The sequence below is a fragment of the Arachis duranensis genome, chromosome 4, assembly GCF_000817695.3.
Source record: "Arachis duranensis cultivar V14167 chromosome 4, aradu.V14167.gnm2.J7QH, whole genome shotgun sequence".
Lineage (NCBI taxonomy): Eukaryota > Viridiplantae > Streptophyta > Magnoliopsida > Fabales > Fabaceae > Arachis > Arachis duranensis.
In genome coordinates this window covers 94,944,380-94,950,969 of record NC_029775.3, presented here as the reverse complement: position 1 = coordinate 94,950,969, position 6,590 = coordinate 94,944,380, and positions in this window count along the sequence as shown.

Genomic DNA, 6,590 nt, shown 5'->3' with positions numbered 1-6,590 from the left:
TTTGATTCTTGTGCTGCAGAAACTCCATCAAATTCTGCCGAATGCTACTTGAAATAAATAAAATTGCACAAAACTCAAAATAGCATCCATAGTGGCTAAAATATAATTAATTCTTAATTAAACTCAACAATTTAAGTGTAAATTCACTAGGAAAAGATAGACAAGACGCTCACACATCACAATACCAAACTTAAACTGTTGATTGTCCTCAAGCGACCAAAACTAACATAAGCTCAGGATGTGAATTTGCATGAGAATGAGAATTCGATTAAGCTCGTGTCTCTTTTTATAGTGGGGTTTATAACTGTAATCCTGAACAGGTTTGACATCTCACTCTCCTTTAAATCAGAAGGATGTCACTATCATATGAAATTAGAATCCAGATAATATTATTTATTCTCTGATCTTTTATATTTCAGTTTAATCCTTGAACACAGTAAAATTTACTTTAATTTATTTTCTTTGGTGCTTTGCACCTTGAGCCTAGCCGTGACTTTAAATGTTTTGTCTCAAGAGTTACTTGATACCAAAACACCACAAGCACTTAACTGGGGAACTCTCTCTGAGTTCTGATTTTTCTTTCAATTTCTCCCAGACAGTGGTGCTCAAAGCCTTTGGCATACTCTGTTAAACGCACTTGGTCTCGACTCTAAGTGTTCTGTCTCAAAGATTACTTGACACAATCACACCACAAGCATATGACTAGGGAAATAACTCTTTGAGCTTTTAATCATGTCCGACCTCCCTAGTCATTGATGCTGAGAGCCTTAGACCTTGCTTTTATTATTATTTATTTATTTATATAATGATTTTTTTCTTTTGCTATTTCTTTTGCTTCAAGGATTAAATTTTTGTTTATTTCAGAGAAGTCATAATAATTCTCTAAATTCCTGTTCCTTATACATCAACATCCCTTGATTCAAATTCAAATATCCACTGTTCATATCATGCATTCAAAAATCACAGAAAATACCACCACATTTAAGTAAATAAGACTATTCTTAGAATTAAACTCAATTTCTCATGCAATACATCACTTCTTTTTCTTTTCTTTTTTGCTTCAAGTTCAGTGAGTGGTACATGAAACATCTTTTCAGCATTAAAGAAATTAAAAAAAAACTAGTCCTAGAATTCTAACTAATAAAAGATCATGCAACAAACAAAACAAAATAGCAGAAGACCGGAACATAACATAGAAAAAGAGGGGAGGAATAAAATGAAAGGAACTCAACCACCTTAATTATCCTAGCGGTCACTTTATTCTTCAAGTTGTGCTTCTCCGTGAAGATGATTCGCCTCCTTTAAAGGTTTGCTTGTCCTCAAGCAAAGAAGAACTGAAAATAGAAGAGACAAATATTATGAGGAAAAAAAATAAAAGGATAAAAGAATAAGAGAGAATTAGGATTGGGAGAGAGAGAGAGAGAGGAAGAAAAACTGGGCGGCGCAAAATGACGCGTACGTGTACAGCACGCATATGCGTGGATCGCGCATTCTTCATAATGACGTGTTAGCATCAGGCACGCGTCCGCGTGCCCTGGATTTTGTGCGATTCGCCCGAAGCCAGCCGCGTGCCCGCGCGACTCTCTGTTCATAGTGCTTGGGAATCAATTATTCATACAACGCGTTCGCGTCGTGCGAGTCGTTCGCGTGCATGGCCATATGTGCAACTGACGCGAACGCGTCAGTCACGCGTCCGCGTGATCTAATTTGTGCTTTTAGCACACTTCCTGCCCCAAGCCAGCACACCTCTCTGCCCAATACTCTTTTACGTCGAATTCACCGGTCACGCGTTCGCGTCAGGGACGCGCCCGCGTGAATGGCAAAAATCACAAATGACGCGAACGCGTGAGGTACGCGTTCGCGTAGGACTGTTTGTGTGAAAGGCAGGAGTCTAGCGTCATTCCCGCGCAACTCTCTGTTCAAATTTATTTTTCACGCACACCCATCTGACGCGTTTGCGTCAGTGACGCTTGTGCGTCAGATGCTCTTCTCTCTCTTCTTTTTTTTTAGAAATATAGAGCTTGAGGTGTTCGGTTCCTGTGATAAAATAGCTGTATGATTAGAAAATTAGTAAGAACTCAATAAAAATCAAATAAGCAATAAAACTACTACTATGAAAAACAACTAAGAATGAAAAGAAACGATCATACCACGGTGGGTTGTCTCCCACCAAGCACTTTTAGTTAAAGTCCTTAAGTTGGACATGTGGTGAGCTCCTTGTCATGGTGGCTTGTGCTTGTACTGATCCAGGAATTTCCACCAATGTTTGTAATTCCAATGGTCACCGGGATCCCAAACTAGACGCATAACGCCTTTGAGCAAGTTGAAGCAAGTGACAGGGCCCCAAGAGTGTTGATTGTGGGAATGAATTCCAGGGTCCCAAACCTTGAACCTTCTAGACCCCTTCAATTGAGCTCTACACCAATCCTTGCAGTTCAATTTGGAGCATGCAACCATACTGAACCTTGCTTGACAACTCTTACCACTAACCATCTTCCTCTTACTCTCAATGCCACAAAGAGCTCTAAGTTGACCATCCGTCTCTAGTAGCCCATATTCAAGTGGGAAAGTAAGGATTAAGGATAGGAATTTTACCCACTTGAATGTTGTATTGGATGGTGATGGTGATTTTGCAAGCTCCACTCCCTTGTGTTCTTCTTTGAATTCTTCTACCTCTTTGCAAGCATTCTCAATTTCAACCTCTTCCTCTTGGTAGCTGTCTTCTAATTCAATCTCTTCTTCATTGCTTACCAAAGGCATGGGAGTTTGTGCATCTTCCTCTTTTGCTTTTGCATCTTCCTTTTCTTCCATGTGTGAGGATGAAAAGTTCTCTAGTTCATTAGAGTATAAACTCCTTTGATTGATTTCTTCACTTTCTTCCATAGGATCTTGTATTATATCTCTTGGGAAGGAATTTGCTTGCTCCTCTTCCTGTGACTTGATTATTGCCTGCACATAGTTTTCTATATTTTTAACACTTGTCTTTATATCATGTAGGTATTCTTTCATGAGGAGCTCAAGATTTGATGGTATTTGAGATGAATAGGAAGATTGTGGCTCTTGATATGGGTAGAAGGATGATGGTTCTTGATATGGGTAGAAAGGTGGTGGTTCTTGGTACGAATATGGAGATGGTGGTTCGTGGTATGAATATGGAGGTGGTGGCTCTTAATAGTTGGAACATGAAGCATTGAAGTTTCTTTGGTTTTGACTTTGCCAACCAAAATTTGGATAGTTCATCCATCCACCATAATATGAATTACTACTCGGGTGTGAGTAGTATCACATGTGATCTCTCTCCATTATTTTTCCTTAGCACAAAACACCAAAAAGGATTAAACGCACCATGTGGTAAACAGGAAAGCAAAGAAGACAGAACAAATTTTTTTTGAAAATATTATTTTTTTATTTTTATTATTATTATTATTTTTAGAGAAAAATTACTACGTAGACACCAAACTTAATTTCAAAAATAAAAAAATATTGGTGCTATTTATTTATATTTTTTTCAAAAATTATATACATTTTTTTATTTAAATACTAAAAGGGAAAAGAAAAAAAAGGGAAAACGTAACAGGGGAGGGGGGAACGAAAGAAAAAAAAAGAAGTGTAACGAAAAAAAATGTCAACGTAAAGAAAAAAGATTTTTTTTTTGAAAATTTAAAAGCAAAATTTAATTAAAATAAAAGTTAAAATGCCTAATCTAAGCAATCAAACAACTGATAGTTGTTAATCACAGTCAATCCCCGGCAACGGCACCAAAAACTTGGTGCGGATTTTATAACCCACACTTACTAACCGGCAAGTGCACTGGGTCGTACCAAGTAATACCTTACGTGAGTAAGGGTCGATCCCACAAGGATTGATGGATTAAGCAACAGTTATTGAGTGATAAGCTTAGTTAGGCAAGCAGAAATTGGTTTTGAGATGTTCAAAAAGTTTAAGTGTAAATTCAGAATATCAAAGACAAGCAGATTAATAAGTTGGGAATAAAATATTAGAGAAAATAGTTAAGGTTTCAGAGTTATCTATTTTTCCAGATTTATTTTCTTACTAACTATTTTAATCATGCAAGATTTAATTTCATGGCAAACTATATATGACTAGACCCTAATTCCTTAGACTTTCCTAGTCTCTAGAACTCAATTAGAACATGGGTCATACTTCCGTTCCACCCATATTTCATAAAATGGAGAACGAAAATAATTATTGAAATATAAATCAAGACATGAATTAAATTAGAAAGATCAAACGAATAAATCCATACAAATAGACAGAGCTCCTAACCTTAGCAATGAAAGATTAGTTGCTCATGGTTCAGAGAAGAAAAATAAGGGTTCTGGTAACAATCTGGTATCCTGTCTAAATGTACAGAGTTTCTATTTATAACTAATCCTAATAAATCTAAAATCTAATTATCTAAAACTAAAAATAATATCTTTTCCTAAAAGATAAGATTTGAATTTAAATTTGAATTAATTGACAAGTCTTCAGCTGACGGGTAGGGACCACTTGCTTTATCCATTCTGCAGCTTCTAATCTGTATTTTCTGGGCTAAAAACTGAGTCAAAATGCGGCCCAAAATCCACGCCAGCGATTTCTGTAATTTCTGCAGATCGCGCACGTCACGCGTACGCGTCAGTGACGCGTACGCGTCGCTGGTTTTCTTTGCAAGTCACGCGGACGCGTCAGTCACGCGGCCGCGTCGCTGAGCAACTCCTCAAATCACGCGTACGCGTCGGTCACGCATACGCGTCGCCATGGATACTTCCAGATCACGCGTACGCGTGAGGCACGCGTGCGCGTCGCTCCTCGCAGCCATCTTCTTTGATTCTTGTGCTGCAGAAACTCCATCAAATTCTGCCGAATGCTACCTGAAATAAATAAAATTGCACTAAACTCAAAATAGCATCCATAGTGGCTAAATTATAATTAATTCTTAATTAAACTCAATAATTTAAGTGCAAATTCACTAGGAAAAGATAAACAAGACACTCACGCATCAGCGGCGCAGAGGAAGGAGTCGTTCACGCTGAAGCTTGTGTGGCTACGGGATCGTGTCCGCCAGATGCCCTAGACAGACGATCCCGAGACCCTCCGACAGTATGCTAGGTGTTATATCATGTTACTGATCGGAGGGTATCTGATAACCGACAAGTCCAACAATCTGGTGCACCTTCGTTGGCTACCATTGCTCCGCAACTTTGCGGAGTGTAGAGCGTTTTCTTGGGGCTCGGCTGTGCTGGCCTGGACGTATCACTCTCTTTCTTTGGCGGTTCAACCGAGCGTCACAGATATCACTGGCTGCACTCCCTTGTTGATGTCCTGGATCTATCAGAGATTCCCCCAGTGGTGTCCACCAGATAGAGGCGTCTACCAGTATACGCTGGCTGCGAGGTGAGAAATGTCTTTTTTTGTATTTGAGTTAAATAATTTTGTCAAATATTTTGGTATGTTACTTAACGAACCGTATATGCTCTCTTGTGATGTGTTAGGTTGGTTGGATTGTCGTAGCAGAGCAGGGATCAGCATGAGGCCAGGGTCCTGCGTTGGAGGGTTTCGATCGACTGGCTACGGTTCGACGAGGTTAGTTGTAAAACAAGTATGTTTTTATTTTGGATAATTAGATTGATATCATATGCTTTAGTATGCTTGTTATATGGATAATTCGAGAGATTTCGTATAATAATTGTGTTTGTGTTATGTTGAAAATTTTCTTTCTTCAGTTTGAATGGAGAGTTTATGATGACTCCGCCTTGCAGGCTTTGTATCCGCCCTGGTTTAGTGAGGAGGAGGAATGGGGGACATGGTTGTCAGCCGTCCCCCTATTGTGCTTCAATATCGTCCAATTTTACCACGTTGATCGGGTGAAACGGTAGTTCAATGGAGAGCAGCAGGTACCAGGCACTTCGATAAATCTTGATAGGTGAAATTGATGTTATATTTTTACTTACTTATCTATTAAAAGATTTCAGTTATTATGACTTAAGGAAGTATTTAACACACCACCTTCATTGACAGGTACTTGACTACCACTGGTTGAGGTGAGGATGTATGGTGGTCGCTCAACCTGAATGAGTGGTACGATAGATGGCACCAGAGGTTTGAGCTCGGTTGCCGGATCACTGTGCACCACACCTTCGATACGAGGCCGACCCTGGAGTACTATGAATGAGGGCGTGGGGCTTGCCGTATTAGACACCTATCGGGGCAAGAGGTTCTTGAGGACTCGAGGCTGGCGGAGTTGCCCCCTGACGTACAGCCCACTGCCAGCCAGCCCAGGGATGATCTCGCCCTTCCTTGGGGCGTGCCAGATCGACATCGACGTGCGAGGGAGGGTAGGGATGATACTCGACGACCTGCTCGGAGGGACAAGGGCCACAGAGAGCGTCGGCCTGGCGAGCCGGTGAGGAGGGAGAAGGCCCGCCCACGACGGGTGGGGGTCAAAGTTGAGTCTGATGAGGAGGCAGAGTATGCCCACTAGGACGAGCATGGAGACATTGCACAGGACAGAGAGGCCTCACCTCCACCGCCTCCTCCTCCCCCGTCACATGGAGCTTGGCATGCATTTGGGAGCGACAGACAGCTCC